The following is a 23,515-nucleotide window of genomic DNA, read 5'->3' on the forward strand; positions in this document are numbered from 1 at the left end:
ATAGATCTCTCATTGAAGCTACAAGGACAATGCTAGAAGAATCAAAGTTACCAAAATACTTTTGGGCTGAAGCTACGAATACTGCATGCTACACTCAGAATATTTCTTTGATCAATCAAGCAAAGTGCATGACACCCTACCAATTGTTCAAGAATAGGAAGCCAACTCTAAATTTTTTACATGTCTTTGGCTGCAAATGCTATATCTTAAGAAATCAAACTGATCAACATGGAAAGTTTGATGCCAAAGCAGATGAAGGAATTTTTGTTGGATATGTTGTGGGAAAAGCATATAGAGTCTACAATCTAAGAACCAACATTGTTATGGAATATTTACGTGTTGCGTTTGATGATAAAAGGATTGAAGGACTACAAGATGGAGATTTCCATGAAAGCCTCAAATTCGATAATGTTGAGATGGTTAGTGATGACAGTGATGATGATAGTGATCAAGAAATAGTGGCTAAGGATAATGCATAAAAATCTACAACTAATGAAGCACATAATTTAACATCAGTCGAGTTACATAAAGCTTTATCCGTCGGTAGACAATCTGCTTCATCCGTCAGTAGACAATTAGCTTCATCCGTCGAGATACAAAGTACATCATCCATCAGAAAAATGAGAGAAGCTGAGAGTCAAAACAGATCACTTATAGAAAGAACCCCATCTTTAAGTCTTTAATCAGGGGGAGTTTCTCTTAATCAAAACTCATTCACACATCAAGACAACAATGAGGCCTCTTCATCTAGAGCTAATCTACAACAACAGAGAAAAATGGACTAGAGATCACCCTTTTGATCTCATCATTGGTGATGCATCTTCTAGATTTTAAACAAGGAAAGCAACTCAAGAAGAATGTCTGTATAGCAGCTTTCTTTCTAAGGAAGAACCAAAGAAGGTAGAAGAAGCTCTGTTGGATCCTGATTGGGTTTTAGCTATGCAGGAATAGCTAAACTAATTTGAAAGGAATAAGGTGTGGAAGCTGGTATCTAAGCCTAAAGGAAAGAATCCAATTGACACCAAGTGGGTATTTAGAAACAAGATGGATGAAAATGGCATAGTTGTCAAGAACAAAGCTAGATTGGTTGCTAAGGGCTACTATCAACAAGAAGGAATAGATTTTAATGAAACTTTTGCTCTTGTTGTAAGACTTGAAGCCATCAGAATTTTCTTAGCCTATGCAGCCCATGCCAATTTCAAATTCTATCAAATGGATGTCAAAAGAACCTTTCTGAATGGAGATTTGGAGGAGGAAGTCTATGTAAGTCAGCGTCCTGGTTTTGAAGATCCAAATTTTCCAGAATATGTCTACTATCTTTTGAAAGCACTTTATGGATTGAAGCAAGCACCTAGAGCCGGGTATGATACTTTGTCAAAGTTTCTCTTAGAAAATCACTTCACAAGAGGTAATGTTGACAAAACCTTATTCTTTAGAAATGTTAATGGCTCTAGTATACTTTTTCAAATTTATGTAGATGATATCATATTTGGCTCTACAGATGAAAAACTTTGCAAAAAGTTTGCCAAATTGATGCAAAGTAAGTATGAAATGAGCATGATGGGAGAACTAACTTACTTTCTTGGTTTACAAGTTAGGCAAGTTAGTGATGGAATATTCATTAATCAAACCAAATATATTTATAATCTTTTAAAGAAGTTTGATCTAATGGATTGTACATCTGCAAAAACTCCCATGGCCACTGCAACTAAACTTCAATTAAATACTACTGAAAAGTCTGTAGATATTTCAAGCTATAGAGGCGTGGTTGGCTCACTTCTGTACTTAACAACTAGTAGGCCTGATATAATATTTGCTACTTGTCTTTGTGCTAGATTTCAGGCTGATCCTAGAGAATCTCACTTAGTAGTTATTAAGAGAATTTTCAGATATCTCAAGGGAACACCAAAACTTGGCATTTGGTACCCTGGAGATTCTAGTTTTGATCTAAGTGGTTATTCAGATGCAGATTATGCAGGTTGTAAAATATATAGAAAAAGTGCAATAGGAACCTGTCAATTTCTAGGATATAAGCTTGCATCCTGGTTCAGTAAAAAGCAAAGTTCAGTTTCTACTTCTACAGCTGAAGCTGAATATATTGCTGCTGGTAGTTGTTGTGCACAGATTTTATGGATGAAAAACCAACTGCTGGATTATGGTCTACAAGTGGACAAAATTCCTATTTTTTGTGATAACACAAGTGCAATTGCCATCACTGAAAACCCAATACAACATTCAAGAACAAAGCACATAGACATCAAGTACCACTTCATTAGGGAGCATGTGATGAATGGTATTGTAGAACTTCATTTTGTTCCAAGTGAAAAGCAGCTTGCAGATATCTTTACCAAGCCACTTGATAAATCCACCTTTACTAGGTTGGTAAGTGAGTTAGGTATGTTAAATTATTTTTGATAATTTCGCAAGTTGTGATGCAGTCATAAAATTAACTGATTTTTCTGTCTTAGATGAAATTTTGGCTATGTTAAAATTTACATCTCGACGGATGTTCATTATCCATTGAGTTTGATCATCCGTCGAAATATTATAGCCTAGTAAAAATCAATTACTTTTCTGGATTATTTAATACCCAACGGATAATTGCTTTATTCTCATCCGTCGAATTGTCTACATCTTAGCCGTTAAAAGTACTGAACATTATCCATCGGATATACTTACAGTCTGTAAGTATATCATGACGAATAATTGACAGAATTTTCACAGTTTATTTTATTTTTAAACGGCTATTTTTGGCAATTTTGATTGGGTCTTTAATTTTTAACTTTAATTTTTATTCCTTTTTAATCTGAGAATACATAAAAGCCTTACTTCAAGTTTATTTTAACTTTTATCATTCTCTATTGCAACTAATTGCTATCTTATTCCTCAAAGCGAAATCCTCTTTCTCTTTACAAATTTCCTCACTTTAACAATGGCACAAGTAGTCAAAATCATGTCTCAGTCAGGATTCATCTATGAAAAGAACAACTTCGCTGCTCTTGTGAACAAAGAAATTCCTGCATCTGAAGATTTTCACAAAATGATGGACTTTGTGAAGGGATGCAAACTCAGTTATGCCATGCCGGAATCACCCACAATCTACTGTGAAGTTGTGGAGGAGATATGGACTACTGCTGTGTACCATTCTATTGACAAAACTATAACTTTTACTCTTAAAGGTAAGCAATTCTACATTAACAGTGATACAATTCAAGCATGCTTTAAGATTCCTGAGAACACTACTACTGAACCACACACAGATTCTAATTTAGTTACATGCTTAATTCTATTGGCTATGCTCTTCCTACCACTACGTTAAGTGAGATTAGAAGGCTAGGTCTTAGAAAAGAGTGGAGTTATTTGTGTGATGTAGTTACCAAGGTATTTTATGATAAGATAAGTAATTTTGATTCTATCAACACTGCCATGCTTTATATGTTAGTTACTAATAATTACTATAATTTCAGTGATATGATCATGTTTGAGTTAGGTTACAAGTTAGGGGAAATTAAGAAGAGAGCTAGAAAATGTCTACTATGCTAGATTATTTATGATTCTTGCTAACCATCTTATTGAGGATATTGTTGATGAGAACCCAACCAACAAACTGGATTGTTGGGTTCAAAAAAGGAGAGTGATTGCAGATTTTAACAAAGCAAATCATCATAAAGAGGTGCCACTATTTTATTTTCCAATCATGGAGGGCCCTCAGGTAAGTGAGGTAAGCACCACTATCTCTACTATTCCCACCTCCCAAATTTCTTTTCCTTTGAGTGTGGCTATGGCATCTGTGTCAATGACCCAACAGATGCCTACCCAAGCCACCAAAACAAAAATTTCCAAATCCAAAACAAAGAAAACTCCCTCTGGTTTCTCTCAAAAGAAACAAGTTTCAAAATCTACCAAGACTAAAGAAGGGAGTATGAAGGGTAGTAAGGTAGGTGAGGGATAGGGTAAAAATCAAAGAAACCCCAAGGATAATGATGGAGAGGTGAGCGTACCCAAGCCTAGCCATACCACAATTTCCCAATAAACTGTGGTGATTAATAAGGAAATAAGCAAAACTCTAGTTTTATCCTCCCAAAAGGATGTTATTATTGAAACAAGCTCCCAACTAGGAGCACAGGCAAGATGGTAAGGGCCACAAGCTCACCCCAAACTTATGTTAGAAAGAAGAGATCCAAAGCCATTGGGGATGCATAGGGAACACACACAGTGCAAACTACAGCTAAAGACTCAGTCACTGCACCATCTCAAATTCAGTTTGATGTGGCTCCAATAAATGTGGAGTCACAACCAAAATCATTAATGATAGAAGCACCATAAACACTAAACTCTCCCAAAATTCTCTGGATGTGGATATGATCAACATATCAATCCCTAATTCTCCTTCTTTAATGCTATTAGAGAAGCCAAAATCTAGTGCAAGTGGGCATCATATTTTAGATGTTTTGTTGGCTCATTGGCCAATTCTTTCAGGAACTGTTGAGACATCTGTGCCCAAATTATCATCAATCTTCACAAAGTCTACAATAGTTTCCACTCCAAACTTTATAATTTCTTCTATTCCAGTGGATATTATTTATCCGTCAGTTAGTGATTGTATCCCGATGGATGTGCCTAACATTAATCATCCGTCGGCGATCCTAACTACTACCCCGAGGGATGTTCCTCATCCGTCGGTACTCTCTACATACACTGAGATTTCAACAATTGTTACAAGTGTAGATGAGTTAGTAGTTGTACAATCACTCTTAGGACTGAGGGAAGGGAGTGAATTGAGTGAGAGGCTGAGTTGCTCTCAGGTAAAAGGAGAGGAAAAGAGGGAAATCATGCAGGCTATTTCTTCGAGCCTGGAAAAAGAGAGTGAGAGGCGTTCCACCTTGGTAGGTGAAGGTGAGGGTGTGAGGGTGGTGAGCCAAGGGGAGCCCTTGATGCAAGAAAATAGAGAAAATGAGAGAAAAGCAGGTACAACTGAATGGGAAGAGCCCATTGTAAGTGAGTTAATGGATGTCAATGAGGCATACAAGAAACAGCTAATTCAGCAAGAATATCAAGCTATTTTAAACTCTGTTTCTTTTGAAGCTGTCATTTACTCACCCTATGTCAGCATATCAAGTTCTAGCTAAACATGACAATGTGGCTGTAGAAGTCATCAGCTCAGACTAGAGGAGCACCTTGATAATGACTGTGAGAACTCTTTACACACTTTACTTTGCTCAATTTTCAATAAATTTATAGCACTTATCAGTTTTATCTACTATATTTCAATCTGTACATTTAAGGTGTTTTTTTATCATCAAGTATCTCTTAATTATGGCTACCATCCAGTAGACATAAATTAGGGGAGATTGTTACAAATATGTTGTGAACTTGATGATAAGTTAAACAAAACACCTTAATAGATTTAACTTAGTGAATTTGTAGCCCTCGACGAATATTCTAATATAATCCCGATGGATGAACTTTACAGTCCCAACGGATGACAACTGAACATTCATCGAGAGTGTAGCTTATGTAACAATAAGTATTGTAGCACATTAATGCAAACAACATGTTCTAGTTAAGTAGATGTTGTAGGATTTTGTAAGTCATGATGACTGCTAGATTGATGTACAGAATAGGTTGTTATATTGTAAATATAAGATATCTTGTAATTCTGGACAAGTAAAATGGAGTCAAGTGGCTGAAAGACTCCCAACGGATAATCTACAAAGGCTCCCGACGGATGATCACCAAGGCTCCCGACGGATAACCAACTTAGTCCTGACGGATGATTATATTCAAAATAGCTGTTAATAGTGACAACACAGTCACATGCGTCGGGTGTTTGCAAAAGGAATGTGGCAGCCTGTTAAGCAGGATTTTGAGAACAAAGAAGCATTACCATTTCCATGCAAATGTGAAGATATTCAAAGATGTTGGATAGAGTAATATAGCAGCATGATATTAGACTAGATTCATTTTTTTTATTGTCTTGTCTTATTATCATGTAACTTGGTGATATATAAACCAAGAGTAGCAAGTAGAACTAAGGAACTAAGAAAGCTAAATTTTCCAGAGAAATAGATAAGGCTGTATCTGCTAAGAATTTCTCTGAAAGTTTGTTTGTTCACTTATAAGCAGCTGTGTGCTATTCAAAGCATCACAAAGTTCTCAATCTGATATATATTTATGGTGGATAAATTCAAATCCATCGTAAAGTTTGAAGCTTTGTGTTTTATTGCTTAGTGTTTTGATTTCTATTAGTCTTTCATTCCGTATTATTGTAAATCAAACACTGTTATATATATTTAGTTAGAATAATTTTAAAATCTCAAAAAGGAGGCAGAACTATATTCAACCCCCCTTGTGTAATTCATATTGTATTATGTGGAAATAACAATTATACTCACAGAGAGTCCTTTTGATCAAGTTCCAACATGAGTACTGTCAAAAGTGTATATAATATTAGTTAACGTAAATTCGTATGCTAACTCAACCAAATAAAAGTTTGGCTATGTACGGTTGCATTTATATGCAACTTTCAAGTAGAAAGTTGCATTCATCTATCATAATAGTGTTAAGTGTTAATCACGTTATGGGAGGTTGAATAGAAAGATTCAACTCAGATCATATTATTACAAGTAAAGGAGTGTGTCGCGTTGGAATGGGCGGGTTTCACACAAAATCCTAATCAAACTCATTAATTTGGTTTTATTCATTTTTAACTGGATTAAAGTTCGATTTGAATTTTTGAATTTGGTTAGGATCGATTCGGGTCGGTTAGGTCAGGTATTGTATAAAATTATGAAATTTTGTAATATGTCTCTACGCGGTCAAAGTTTAAATTTTACAAATATATTATAATTATATTAAAATCACATGAGTTTACATGCGCACATGTCAAACATGACTATTATACTTAAATAATAATTTATATGTACTCAATTGTTTAATTTAATAAAACAGATTTAAAGTCATTTGAATCTAAGATAATTTTTTACCAAATTTGAATTTATTATATGTCTTTTATGGTATTGATATTTATTCAAATTTTATGAAATAAAATCTAATAAAAAATTGATTCATGAGAAGTATATGTGATTTTACAAAATTAATATACAATATACGATAAAGCAAAAAAACCCATTTTCTAATTATAAAATTAATTTAATATATAAATTTATTCAAGAAATTATTTTCATATATATACATGTCGTGCCTCGCACAGGTTTTTATGCTAGTTAAATATAATGAATGAACTAGCATTATATTGAAGTTGCTCTTAATACAAAGTAATCACGAAAATATTCATAAAATAAAGTGGAGCATACATTCAAAAGTAAATTAGTACCTTAAGGGTCGTTTGGTTCAGAAGTCGGTATGAGTTTGTAATGAGGAATCGGGTTAGACTAGTATAGGAATGAGGAATGATTCCTGATATTATGTGTTTGGTTCAGTGCTGGAATGAATCTGTTTTATTTAAATATAATCGACATTTCAATTTTGATTCTAATATTATGTGAAAGTATACATTATACATTGAAATTAAATTCTTACACAATTTAAAAATAATTTAATATTTTTTAATAATTTAAATCTTACAAATTGGCATTATGTTAGGTCACACAAGACTGTAGAAGGGGTTTGAATACAGTGTTTATACAATCAAATCGATTTGAACACAAGTATGTAACAAAGATCAAGTATATTCAAATAAACTCTATTACAATATGAACTGTTGTTCTCTCTCAGTGATGAACAAATATCACTAAGAGCTGCTAGGTTACAATGTATAATCTTCTCGATTATGATAACACATATAATGTAAACCCTAAATTATGTTTATATAGTATACAGTTACAAGATATATTCTAATTAATATGGAATATAATTCTGTCTCCTAAAATATATCAATCAGAAATCTTCTACAAGTCTTCTAGTCTTCTAACTCTTTCCATGCATATCTTCTATTATTTTAGTCCAAATCTTCACTCATATAAATCAGCCACATTCCTTATCTGAAAGTCTTCCCGCACTTAAGTACTGATATGTATCTTCTGACACCTTAAGTTCTGATATTAAGTTCTGACTTCAGTAAGTTCTGATTTCAGTAAGTCCTGATATGTCCTGTTATAACGACTCGCGAATTTTTGAATTATTTAAATATGTAATTGTGGAAATTATTTAATAAATAAAATATGTGTATTGGTTTTGACCGCTATGTGTTGTTTGATTATTGATATGTGATTTATAGTGTACCGGGTTGTCCGCGTGGTTAATTATGGAATCGTATTCAATTGTTTTCATTTTCAAAAGTGGATTTAATGCAAATTTATTTGCATAAATATTTGGAATGTCACTAAAATTATTTTTATGGTTTTATAATTACAATAATTATTTATGAGATTTTATAAAATTTAGCAATCAATATTTCATTAATTATTTAGCCCTGAGTGATTTTCTAATTGTAATTATTTGTAAAATCTGTATTTAATTCCTGAATTCTTCAAAAATTATGAAACTCATATTTATTTAAGTTTGGAATATTTAGAGAATTTTAAAATTATTTTGGGGGTTTTTGAGATTAATTTCACCCGCGCATTGATTCGTTTATTTGTTAAAAGCGGGTATAAATTACGTTTCAAAAAAATTGATTTAAAATTTTGAAATTCATGTTTTTATAAACTTCGGGATATTTGTAATATTTTAAAACTATTTTCGTAATTTTCTGAATTTGTTTTAAGTGCAGCTCAGTTCGTTATTTGTGAAATGCGGGTATGAGTTGCGTTTCAACAATACTTTAAAAATTATGAAAAAATTAATTTTAATAATTTTGAATTATTTGTGATATTTTAAAACTATTTTGATAATTTTTCGGGTTTGTTTTACCCGTAACTTGGTTCGATAAATCGCGAATTTTGGAAACAGATTAGTATGGCATGACACGTGTTAATCAAAAACAGGGGTGTGGCATTGTGTTGTATACGTGCCCTGTGCATAATTTTTCCCCTTTTATTTCATTTTCCTCTCCTGGGTTCAACATCAATCTCTTGTCTCTCCTCTTGCATCTCTCGATTTCTCTGATTCTCTCTGTATTTCTCTCATGAATCATCTCTCTCTCTCTCTCTCGTTTTCTTTCTTCTCCCTCTTGTTCTTCCGCCTCTTGCGGTTGCTCGCCGGTGTTTTCTGGCCGTCCCTTTTTTCAGTTGGTTCCGTGCCTCTCAGTTTAGTTTCGTATATATATATATATATATATATATATATATGTGTATGTATGTGTGTGTGTGTGTTGTGTGTAATGATGTGTGTGAGTAAGTGTGTGTGTTGAGTGCGTGCGTTGGTGTGTGTTGGTGTGTGCGGCGCGACCGTGTTTTTAGCCGTGTTTCGGCCGTGTTCGTGGTCGTGCTTCGTTTCTGTCTTCCCTGTTCTTTGTTGGGCTGTGATGTGAGGCCCGTTATTGGGCCTGACAGTTGGGCCTCTAGTATTGAGGTTGATTATTGTGCAGTTGATTTTTGATGTGATTTATTTGATTTTCTTTGCAAGAATTTTGTTGACTGATTTTATGAAAAAAATTATTCGTACGGGGAAAAACTATTTCAGTAATCGGCGGAATTCGCGTTGGAAATCCAAATTTCATCGGATACCCGCGAATTTTGCCGCCGTCGACGATGAGCTTCAGCGAGTCAACGGTGGACTGTGATGAATTAATTTCGAGTCCTAAAATTTTAAAAGATTAATTTAGTTCGTAAAGCTATTTTCAAAATAAAATGTACTTAGCGGATATATAAAGATTATATCAAAATTTTAGTTACGTAATTGATTGTGGTTGGAACTTGTGAAATGGAATGTGATTGTTGTTAAATTAATTATTTGGATTGGTTGATTGTGGTAATTGACGTCGGATTGCTTCGACGGGTTGGCGATAAATAAAGGAAGTGTTGCCCGATTTCCAGGAAATCGAACTACGGAAATACAGGAGCATGTCCGGTAATTATCGGGACGTCGAACGAGTATAAGTAAATATATACTTATGTTTTGTGCAAAACCTGATTGTATGTTGTGATGAAACTAATGACCCTAATTTCATAAAAGGATGAGTATATGTGTTTTCCGAAAATGAACATTGAAGCGAGATTTGAGTATATGAATCCTGTATGTTACGTGTACTATAGTATTGTATATAAGTACGAGTCAGGATTGTTATCATTTGGGTAGGATTGGTATCGAGGATATGTCAAGCATAACTGAGTGTCTAACATAGAGTATTTTGCCCTTGTAGGTTCTAGTCGGGAAACCGAAAGTGGACATTGGACTAAATATGACCTAGTAGTCAGTCGAAGAGCTCAGTAAGAGTTTCAATAGGATAACCTGAGTGTCGAAGTCGAATCTAATGTGATCTAGTGGTTGGACGTTAAAGCCTGAGTGGCAGAGTCGGCTTAGAGTTGATCAGTAATAGTTGTAAAGCCCTGTAAGGCAAGTACTTCTAAACCTTTTTCGAGATATAATGCAAATATTTCTAAAAATATTTCGTAACATATTGTTAAGTATTCAAAATAGCTCTGATTTATATTGTAAATACTTTGAATCCTTCATCCTTGAACCTGAGCCACATCAGTTGATCTTTGAGCCATAAGCCTTATTTTTTTTGTAAACCATCCTTTGTTGATTTTCAAATACCCAACCACACAAATATGATATTACTCCCCAAATGTATAACTACCAACCACCAAACACTTGAAGAGAATTGTTTGAAAACACAGGAACTTTTATACCCCAACCATTCTTTATAACATCAAAGAACTATACCTTGAAAAATCATTATTTGTCTAATACCTGATCATTTTACAGGCTAAAAACCGTTTCTACATACCCTGATATACCCTTGTGATACCTATGAATTTCATTACATTTTTATTCAAGTGTTTAATCATCATTGATTATGATCTTGTTTTATTGAAGTATATTGTTTATCATACTGAACTGTTTTAGAATTGGATAGTTTTCTTATTTGGACCAGATTCGTGGTCGAATTAGGCCAATGTGTGCCTTGGATCCAGTTCTAGAGCAGAGTTGTGTTCTTTGCTCGGGGTTAGTGCGTGACTGATCAACAGCCTAACCTTGGTTTTAAAACTTAAAATGAATATCCAAATCTAATGATTGTTTAACAATAAACTTGATTCTTCTAAATCATTCCATTTGAACATTGTTTAACCTCGCTTATCACTATTATGACTTACTGAGCTAGTTAGCTCACTCTTGTGATTCTTTTATGTATTCTACAGTTAAAAAGGAAATGGATGATAGTGAAGTTCCTCAGTCCAAAGTGCGAGCTAGGATTCCAGTTTGAGTTGGATCGATCTAGCAGGAGCTTACTATGATAGTGAGATAGTAAGATTGTAAGAATAATTTAATTATCAATTGTAAGTTAAATTAGTTGGGAATTGGTACGTTGTAATAAAAGATAAGGTTGTGGCTTGTTTTCATACTTTAACCTGTCGCGATCCATGGTTGTGTAAAGCAGGGTCATTGCAAATAATATTTCTTATACAGGTTTATATTTTGTGTATGTGTTGTGGACCTCAAACTTCTGACCCGGGTTTGGAGGGAGCCACAGGTTGGTATCAGAGCTACAGGTTATAAGTCACTGAAACAGGCCTAGATTTTTGGGATTGGGTAGAGGGTTAGGATAGGAATAGGAAATAGAAAGATAAGACGTTGTGAGGTTGAGTGCGATTGTATAGTAGGTCTCCGGCACGGTTCGTATTGCGATTCAGGATTCTTAACTTATGACGTGATTTCCAGACAACGATAATGGCAGATCCTGATTTCCCTGTATCATCTGATCGTTTTTAGCTTTCCGTTCAAGGATCGTCATCTTCTCTCAGATTGGATTTGCACCTTGTTCCTCCACCAGCTTTAATGGTACTACCTTCTGTTATAACAGTTGCACCTCTTCAAGCTATTCTACGCTATTTTTCCACCTCTTGATATGAGATTACCTATTCAAGAACCTCCATTTGTTTATTCTTTTTTTACTGGACATTCGGTTGTGAGTATATCTCTTCAGTTTACCCTACACCCTGTTCTATACCCCAGTTTAAAACTTTTCCTATGAAGCAATTGTACCTACGAGGGTGGATTCGGGAGTTACAGTAAATGGTGAGTATTTGAGATATAAATAAAGGTGAGAAGAAGTTTAGAAGAAGACTTAAGTGTTCCGGAGGATAGCTGCTACCAGATTAAATGAGGCCACTAGTGAATAGACCACCCGTGATTAGCTTATGGGATGGACTAGAGGAGTTTTGAAAGAGTTAGAGAGAAAAGCATAGATCTGGAATTTTCATAAAATTAGAGAATGGTGCTATGATAAATGTGATATATAAAGTAGTGATGTGATGTGATATTAACAAACTTTGTTTTATGAAATAGACTTGTTGGCTGTTGGATAAACCTGTTCCACTTAATGACTGTAAAGATGATGATGGGAGTACTACCAGTATGGAAGCTTTAAAATGAAGCTACGAATAAGATAATATGCAACGACAGCTGAAGTTTTCATCGATTAAGGAAAGTAATAGACCCAATGAAAGAGAGAAGATAAATGAAAGTAAATGGACCTTTGTGTGATCATTTTTTTAACTTGGTATCTGGTTATAGGAAGGACAACAACCAACTCATATAGTAAGGACAACCAGAGGTGTGATTTTCAAAATTTTTAAACAAGTTTTTGAAAATGATTTTTCCCTTACAAAATTTCTAAAAGCCTTTTTAAATAAAATGAGTTTTAAACCTTGGTTGTCAAGCTACTACTTGAGTTTCTTGTTTGCTAAAAGACCCGGATTACCTGGAAGGATACTTGTTTCAGACTTTGTATTGTTAATTCAGAGAACAAAGTAACCCGTGATTATGAAGAAGTTGATTATTCCTAACGGTAAGGTGCAAATATTGTTTGACAAGATTAATAACAGAATCCGTGTACGGAGTAATTATTCATCCAGTTGCAGAGACCATTAAAGTTTAAAGAATTCATTGATTTAAAAGGAGCCTGGGCATGATCGAAGAAGATTGGGAAGATTTCCAGACTTTTCTAAAAGAAGAATATTAATAACAAAAGGATCGTTATGTTGAATGATTTGTGGTTATTCTAAATTGAAAAGAGGAAACTCGAGGTTATTTGGTAGGAATGCCATTATGATCGAATTGTTAAAGTATTATACATGTAGGTGCGATGTTGTAGACGCAAGACTTAATAAGTAAGAATCTACCATAATGCTTAATTTGAGAAGGTATTTCAGCGTACCTTCTAAAGTTGTTATATGATACAATTGGCATATGATCGAATAAGCTCGAAAGATGAACACAAGTGAAATGTGGATGGTGACCAATGGTATCATTCTTGTCCTCAATATTATCACGTATATTCCCTTTTAATTCCTAAAAATGTATGAACTTCTTTTCTTAATATATTCTTTCTGATGATATCGGAAAGGAGGATATTACATTCCTTTAAAATTTAATTTTCCCTCAAGTTTTGCTCTCTGATTGGGATAAACAGTGTTATGGTGAGACGCTTTGTCGGGATGACGAAGAGTCGGGTGGGACGCCACCTAATCATGTGTTGTATGCCATATGGTAAGAAAGACTGGCCATCTTAAGTACCAATGTGGTTGTCTCATTCATATTCAAATCCTTATTTCTTCTTTCTTTTCAACTTTATATTTTGTTGAATTGTGAATCCTTCTAGTTGTTTCGTGTACTGTCGTTCTTTGTAAGAGTTTTTCAAACAAAAATCAACGTATCCTGGATCAAGCGGACAAAGTTCCAGCTACCTCTCACGCATGGAAAGAAAACAAGGGCATATGGCGAGGATTGAAAATCACTAGCCCCAATCAGGGATGCACTACGAGTCATGGGGATCTACTTCAATAAGAAATACATTTCCAAGAACGAGAGTTTATGATTTTTCTGTGAAATATGTTATTCAGAATACGGATGTGGTGACGTGAATGATTATTGTGGATACCTTATGCGTTAAAGTATTGAAAGATGTGGGAGCAACTTGATTGTTTAGCTCCAAGGTTTTGTTGATAAAATGGATTACCCTATTGAATTGATAAGATTATGATTAATGGACTAGCATGTTAAAAGCGTGTAATTGTTAAATAAGTGAGTACCAATGATGGGATTGAGATTTCTGGAAATGAGTTTGTGAGGATTTGATATTATATAAGATAGGAGAAGTTGACATTGTTCTAAGAAAGGGACTAACTATTTAAACGTATGCCCAGATATATCGACATGATGAAAAGATAGTTCTGAAGATGCCAAATGAGAATGTGATGAGGTTCAGAAGATGAAGGAAGGTAAAGGATTTGTTAACGATGACTTAAGCTAAGTAGTTACGGTGACCAAGAGGAAAGCACCACGGTGATTATGAATAGAATCAGGAGTAAATAGAATTTGAAGGTTTTATAGTAATTAATGAGTTTCAAGATATGTTTCCAGACGAGTTACCAACATTTCCTCCAGATAGAGAAATGAAGCTCGCGATTGACTTAGCACCTGAGACAAAGCCAGTGACCAAGGCCTTACATAAAATAGCACCAGTTAAAATGAGGAAGTTAGCAAAGCAAATGCAAGAGATGTTAGAAGAAGAAGCGATTAGCCCCAGTGTATCCCATAAGGTGCACCGATACTAATTGTTAATTAGAAAATGGAAGTATGAGATTATGCGTCGACTAGAGAAAGATCAACAAGTTTACTATCAAGAGTAAGTATCCGTTACCTCGAACTAATGATTTATTTGATCAGATGAAAGAAGCAGAGTATTTTCTAAGATAATTTAAGCTTTGGATTTTATCAATTGGAGATTGAACCTATGGACATATCAAGGATAATTTTCAAAACTAAGTATTGCTGCTATAAAATTCTAGTATTGTCATTTGGATTAACCGATATACCAGTAATATTTGAACTTGATGGACAGAATCTTTAAGGAATATCTGGATAAGTTGTAGTTGTGTTACTTAAAGTCAACGGAGGACCATGCAAGGTATTTAATGATAAATGGAAGTCGAAGAAGAAAGAAATTGTATGCAAAGTTTAAAAGGTGAAAGCTTTGATGGCAGGAAGCATAATTCTTAGTATAAATAGTCAGTGAGGAGAAGGCAAAAAGGGAATCCAATAGGGATTAAAGTTACTATAAATGAAGAAAGACCAAAAGCACTAACAAAAGTAAGAAGTTTTACCATATGATGGTTATTATTGAAAATTTGTGCAAGATTTCTTGAAAGTTGCAATACCTTTGACGAAGCTAATCAGGAAAAGCAAGAAGTTTTTATGAAGTGGAAAAGGGTGAAGAAAGTTTTGCGAAGTTAAATGAAAGAATGGTTACATCACCTGCTTTATCACTTCAAAAATATCAAGGAGATTTGGTAGTTTATAGTGATACTTTTCATAAGAAAATAGGATGTGTGTTGATGCAGCACAATCAAGTTATTGTATATGCATCCAGACAACCGAAACCTTATGAGCAGAAGTATCCTACTCATAATTTGGGACTAGCAATAATAATATTTGCTTTGAAAGATTGGGAAACATGATAGGTATGGAGAAAGGGGTAAGATCTATACGGACCATAAGAGTTTGAAGTATGTATTCACGAGGAAAAGCAAATGTAGTGGCAAGCGACAAGAAAAAAGGAGAAAATAAACATAGAAACTGCACCGAAAAGAATTACCTATGGAATTTCAGAAGTTGGAGTTGGAAGTGGATATACAATCCAAAGGAAAGAAGGATGGGTGGTATGACTTTTCAATCAGAATTGTTAAGAAAAGATAAAGAGATGTCAAGAAAAGATAATGGATCACGATGTTGACAGTTAGTAAGAGGAAACTTATACACCCAGGAGAACGATCACGATATCCTCAAGTTTTCTTCCAGCACTTGGATGCTACAAGTAAAAGAATTAAGAAATGAGATCCTACAGGGAATTCACAATATAAAGTATTTATTTTATTGAAGAAATACCAAGATATATGGAAATTTAAAGAAAAATAATGATAACCAGGTATAAGAAGGAAATTTCAAAATGGATTAGGAAGTGTTGGATATGTCAAGGAATTAAGGCGAAGTATCGGAGGCCTAGTGGACAAGATAAACCAAGGAGTGGTTTTACAAAAAGCGAATCATAAAGTGTACCTGTGATGTTGTTGGAGAAAAGGGATGAATTTATGAGATTATATATTGATTATCGGGAGTTTAATAAACAACGAATAAGAATAAGTGAACCCTATAAAGAGTTGATTACTTATGAGACCTAATTCAAGAAGTGTGTTGTCTCAAGGATTAACTTAAGATCCAACCTGAGAACATATTAGAGATTACCAATAAAATGAGTTATGAGCATTACAATCTCTGGTGATATTATGTGAAATAACAAGTGTATCAGTTGTCTATAAGGAATTAAGGAACAGGGTGTATAAGGAGTAATCAGATAAGCGAATGGTATTTATTGATAATATTCTCAGCTATTCAAAGAATAAGAAAGTCTGTGTGGAATGCCCAAGGATTTTTTCCAAAGATTAGAAGGGAGGCAACTATACGTTGAGTTTTCAAGTATGAAATTTTGACCAAGGTTAATAAAAGATTCTGATTAATCCATTATCAACTACCTAAACAAAGCCGTATGGTAACAGATGCCTTGTGCAGAAAGAAAGGATTGGACGCAAACGATTTGAAAAGAATGGAATATGAGTTCAAATACCTAAAGGTGATCATAAATGTATGAGATTACTTTTCAGCCTTAACGGATAGAAGCGAATAGGAGATGTTTAAATGTTTGGAAACTAAAGTTGAAAGTGAGCACCAAGTCTTATGTGGATGCAAGTATAGGTCCCCACTTTATTGAGATAAAATAGGAGAAAGGAAGTTGTCAAATTCTAAGTTGATTTAGTACACCAAAGAGCGTAGTGATATTAATTAAAGCAACTCGGAGTAGACAAAGAAAGAAGGCGGATTTGTATCGAGAGAGAATATGAATATAGAAATTGAACCAGTAGTGTTAGTAAAAGTCTCATCTTGAAAGAGATTAGATAAGTCTGAGTAGAAGGGATAAGTTAAGTCCTAAATTTAGAGAACCATTCGAGGTATTGATAAATATAGATAAAGTTTTTCATGAATTGACGTTACCGTCACAACAGTGTGTACATATAATATGTTTTGCCTGTCAATGTTAAAGCGATAAGTATCTGATTTGAATTAAATGATTGATTAGGAGCCAATGGGCTCTTGTCCAAGTTTATTCTGCATATAGTAATCGATCCAAATTCTTGATCGTGAAAGGCGAGTCTTGGGAAATGAGGGTATATCTATAGTAAGTACGTTTGAAATCCTCGAGTAGAAGAGTCTGCTTGGGAATTAGAGTCAGATATGCTTGACAAATATCCTCACTTGTTTAGTTAGATCAGATTCTGAGGACAGAATCTTTTAAAGGGGGAAGGATATAACGACTCGCGAATTTTTGAATTATTAAAATATGTAATTGTGGAAATTATTAAATAAATAAAATATGTGTATTGGTTTTGACCGTTATGTGTTGTTTGATTATTAATATGTGATTTATAGTGTACCGCGTTGTTCGCGTGGTTAATTATGGAGTCATATTGAATTGTTTTCATTTTCAAAAGTGGATTTAATGTAAATTTATTTGCATAAATATTTGGAATATCTCTAAAATTATTTTTATGGTTTTCTAATTACAATAATTATTTATGGGATTTTATAAAATTTAGCAATCAATATTTCATTAATTATTTAGCCTTGAGTGATTTTCTGATTGTAATTTTTCGTAAAATCTGTATTTAATTCCCGATTCTTCAAAAATTATGAAACTAATATTTATTTAAGTTTGGAATATTTTGAGAATTTTAAAATTATTTTGGGGATTTTTGAGATTAATTTCTTTGCGCGTTGATTCGTTTATTTGTTAAAAGCGGGTCTAAATCGCGTTTCAAAAAACATTGTTTTAAAATTTCGAAATTCATGTTTTTATAAATTTCGGGATATTTGTAATATTTTAAAACTATTTTCGTAATTTTCTGAATTTGTTTTAAGTGTAGCTCGGTTCATTAATTGTGAAATGCGGGTATGAGTTGCGTTTCAAAAATACTTTAAAAATTATGAAAAAATTATTTTTAATAACTTTGAATTATTTGTGATATTTTAAAACTATTTTGATAATTTTTCGGGTTTGTTTTACCCGCAACTTGGTTCGATAAATCACGAATTTCAGGACACGTGTTAATAAAAAAACCGGGGTGTGGCATTATGTTGTATACGTGCCCTGTGTATAATTTTTCCCCTTTTATTTCATTTTCCTCTCCTGGGTTCAACATCAATCTCCTGTCTCTCCTCTTGCATCTCTCGATTTCTCGGATTCTCTCTCTGTTTCTCTCGTGAATCATCTCTCTCTCTCGTTTTCTTTCTTCTCCCTCATGTTTTTCCGCCTCTTGCGGTTGCTCACCATTGTTTTCCGGCCGTCTGTAATAACCCCAAAAATTTTGGACTTTTTGTAAACCTTATGAATAGTGATTTTGCTGATTATGCTGAATAAGAGAACTTTTCATGCCACACAATGTAGCAGTTCTTTTATTGATATTCTGAGGTCTTATTAGTACTCTATATGGTATATAACTGTATGTAAAGATCGTCAGAATCCAAATCCGAACACTTTGATTTTTCCCGAAAATCCACCAGATACCGAAAGAATTGAGTATAAGGTTACATGATAAAAAGGATTTAAATTCAAGGATTTTTAGAGAGGATCATAAAAGGAATATAAAATATTGAGAAAGGTTTAGGGGAACCTAAGTAATAAGATCCCAGGTATGATCCCTCAAATGATAAACGAGAACGAAAGTTAAGCGAACCGTATAACAGATAAGCGGTCATTAGCCAAGTAATTAGGGGTTAATCAAAGAGGTTAGTGGATGATGATGTCATCACACCAACAAGAAGAAGACAAGTGTAAGAGGATGACATGAGAAAGATGACATAGGCATGGTGACATAAGCATGACAAATGAAGGGATTGGTTGGTTGATTGTGAGCCACACAATTTTTACCATGGTAACAATCTTATTAACAACAAAAGGAAGTAACTAAGCTAAATACCACACAAATCATTTAATCAAACTAGAAATATTTTTACTTCACTTTTTCTTCCCTTGCTCTCGGCTAAAACCAGAGCAGCAACTTAAAACTACCATATCTCCTTCAATACTCACTCAAATGTTGTGTTCTATAGCTCGTTGGAAAGGTATTGAGATGACCTACAACTCTTGTTCACATGTCTCGTCAAAATAAGCATAGTAAGACCCTCATTTTTACAGTTCTTTAAATCGGACTTTTAGATAGTTCTTTAAAGATTCTAACCTTTGACATGTTTAGATAGTTCATGTTACAAGCTTCGTTTTGATATGTGGTTCGCTTGAATCCGATGTACGGTTTAGGAAAAACGACCGTTTTAATTAACGGTGTTTCGCGAACGAACCATTACCCCTCGCCTTACTTTGAAACCTTGTTTAAGGCCCCTAAAAGAATATTTGGATTACGAAACAATTATGTAAGGTGGGTTAGGCAGTTGGTAGAGTATTTGTGAAAGAGTCGCCTTAAAATTCGTAACGGTTAATTTTATAAAAATAATGGAGCCGAGGTTACTTGAGCGACTTATGTGAATCGTTAAGCGTATAAGCGAACGTTAGGGTCTAAGTGGATAAAGTCTAGTTTCTTAAGCGACCGTGGTTTAATTCCGGCTTATGTTGTTTTTCATAGGTTACCGGACCCACTCTAATATTAAGTCTACCCCGGAGTACTCAGACAAGTTTTCTACCCGTTATACTGTTGTTGTGATGTATATATGTATATGCATTATCTTGTGATAAGTGCATTATTGTTATTAGCAAATCTTGCGATATATTGGAGCATGTTGATATGATATAAATGCATGCCTATTTCGTAATCTTGATATCTAATTGTTGATTTAATTGCTTATAAGTTGCATAATACCTATGCTAGAGATAAGCAGTAATTGCGTATACCCTTAGTATAGGGGACCCGAAGGTGAACATTTTTGTAAACCGGGAGTCGGTGTTCCCGAGTATAATATATGTATATTTATATATATAAATAGTTTTCAAAACTATTAATCGGATAAGGTTTATTCGATAACTTTATTTATTTAATGAATATTATTTTGAATATTCATTCGAGGACTTATGACTCCACTTATTTATTTAATGAATATTATCTTAAATATTCATTCGAGGACTTATGACTCTGCTTATCTATTTAATGAATATTATCTTGAATATTCATTCGAGGACTTATGACTCCGCTTATTTTATTTAATGAATATTATTTTGAATATTCATTCGAGGACTTATGACTTCGCTTATTTACTAAATAATATTCTTTATTTTGATTAAAGAATAAGGATTTGATATTTCAAACTTATTTTGGATTATTCAAATAAAGATCGTACTTTCGTATATAAGTATATCTTTGGTTATTTATTATTCAATTCAAGTATGAGCTTTTAAAACTTTCACTTCATTTATTTTTATAAAGATCATCCTTTATGGGAATATAATTTAAATAATAATATTCAGATATTCTCCAACATATCGGGACTGATTTATTTTATTAAATCAACATCACTCCAAACATTCTCAAAAATGTTTTCGAGTCTTCAAAATGATTTTAAAAGTTAGAACGGATCCCAAAACTCGTTTTCAGATTTAAGATCTTCCTTTCGAAGGGGACTTGAATATTCGCTCAAAATCTAAGGGATCCGGCTATGTGGTGTATTTTATATTCGCAACAAGGTTGCTATTTTGATAAAAGAGTTTTTGATTACTTACCCAACACTCGGGAACTAAACTTTTTGGAACAAGTTAATCCATTAACAGGCATCGCCTGGGAAATATCGGTGAGTTTTCCTTTCCAACTAGATACGACTTCTTGGTGGAGCCGTATCAACAAGTTTCTACTTGGGGAAGGGGACGAGCTTTACGTTTTAGAGTCATGGATTTCATCTGAACTAGGAGTGGCGTAAGTGGTCGAGTGGCGCCGGCCCAGCCTTATTATATTGGCCCAAATGGCCCGGAAGTTCCGCTAAGACGGTCCATTCCTTAGGAGTCCAGTGTTCGGTTGACAAGTAAATCCGACTGTTCTCCTCTACATGTAGAAAATGGTGGGGTTGCACTACTGCGACTGATCATCGTGAGTGGTCTTCCTGGCGCGGCAAACTCCCATAATGAGTTCATCGTCCAATTGGATATTTCTGCAACACTACCCAGAGCACTTCGATAGAAAGGCTACGGCTGGGCGATTGTTAAGTGTTGGCAGGGTCGAGTTTTCAAAATGATGTTTTCATCAAATGAAGTATTTCGTAACTTCATTTCATTTTGATGATATTTTAAAGATTAATTCTATACAAGTTTTGTCGTGTAGCTTCATCTATGGGATGAACTAATTATAACTTGAATGGTGGTAGTTCAAGTAGTAGTCGGAAAAGATATAAGTATATTGGAGTATCTTGTAACTTCATCTTTTCAACTTATATCTAGTTAATGATTATCTTATGAATGACAAAGGTTTTCAGAAAAATGTTGAGATAAGGTTAGATATATGAGATCACCTTGCAACGATATTTTTATACATTTATAAACTGGAACTCTGTGTATATTATGCCTGGCAGAGTATTTCAAAGATTTTGAAAAGTATATATGTATATACTGAATATTTTGCGACTTGATCGCGTTAAGATATCAACTTGGTTCATTTCTTCTTAACCAAGACCTTCTTAAGTACTATGAGAATGCTCATATATTATAAATTATTATACATACTATTTCGGTGGGCTTGTTGCTCACCCTTGCTTTCTTCTTTCATCACACAACATCAGATAGACAAGATGAACATGATCAAGCTCCTAATTCGCGAGCGGATAGGAAACGTTCCGCAGTTTCCTATAGGCGTTGATTTCGCTGTAGCTGAGGAAGGAACTACCAATAGGCTAGGCTTTCAACTTTTGATGTACCAGACTTATGTATCTTTATGAATTGTAATAATGGCAAAGAAATGTAAATTTATTCAGAAACCCTTTTAAGGTGTAATGACATAAAATTGTGGAATAAAATGACTCGTGTTATTTTTGGATATTCATCTCTGAGATTATAACTTGTGGTGTGTGTGTTATTATGGGGTCACAGTATGGAGTAGTTGATTATTTATTAAGATTGGGTGTTATTAAGGGAAATGGAACTCGTGACAACCCGGATCCCCGACCCCGGATTTGGGGGTGTTACATAGTCCCTTTTTCCGGTTGGTTCCGTGCCTCTCAGTTTAGTTTCGTGTATATATATATGTGTTGTGTGTGTAATGGTGTGTGTGAGTAAGTGTGTGTGCTATGTGCGTGCGTTGGTGTGTGCGGCGCGGCCGTGTTTTTGGCCGTCTTTCGGCCGTGTTTGTGGTTGTGCTTCGTTTCTGTCTTCCCTGTTCTTTGTTGGGCCGTGATGTGAGGCCCGTTATTGGGCCTGGCAGTTGGGCCTCTAGTATTGAGGTCGATTATTGTGCAGTTGATTTTTGATGTGATTTATTTGAATTTCTTTGCAGGAATTTTGTTGATTGATTTCGTGAAATAAATTATTCGTACGGGGAAAAACGATTTCAGTAATCGACGGAATTCGCGTTGGAAATCCAAATTTCATCGGATACCCGCGAATTTTGCCGTTGTCGACGATGAGCTTCAGCGAGTCGACGGTGGACTGTGATGAATTAATTCTGAGTCCTAAAATTTTAAAAGATTAATTTAGTTCGTAAAGCTATTTTCAAAATGAAATGTACTTAGCGGATATATAAAGATTATATCAAAATTTTGGTTACGTAATTGATTGTGGTTGGAACTTGTGAAATGGAATGTGATTGTTGTTAAATTAATTATTTGGATTGGTTGATTGTGGTAATTGACGTCGAATTGTTTCGACGGGTTAGCCGATAAATAAAGGAAGTGCTGCCCGATTTCCAGGAAATCGAACTACGGAAATACGGGAGCATTTCCGGTAATTATCGGGATGTCGAACGAGTATAAGTAAATATATACTTATGTTTTGTACGAAACCTGATTGTATGTTGTTATGAAACGTTTTACCAAAACCAATAACCCTAATTTCATACAAGGATGAGTATATGTGTTTTCCGAAAATGAACATTGAAGCGAGATTTGAGTATTTGAATCCTGTATGTTACGTGTACTATAGTAATGTATATAAGTACGAGTCGGGATTGTTATCGTTTGGGTAGGATTGGTATCTATGATATGTCAAGCATAACTGAGTGTCTAACATATTGTATTTCACCTCTGTAGGTTCTAGTCGGGAAATCAAAAGTGGACATTAGACTAAAGATGACCTAGTAGTCAGTCGACGAGCTCAGTAAGAGTTTCAACAGGAAAACCTGAGTGTCGAAGT

This window comes from Apium graveolens, chromosome 11 (assembly GCF_009905375.1).
Source record: "Apium graveolens cultivar Ventura chromosome 11, ASM990537v1, whole genome shotgun sequence".
NCBI lineage: Eukaryota > Viridiplantae > Streptophyta > Magnoliopsida > Apiales > Apiaceae > Apium > Apium graveolens.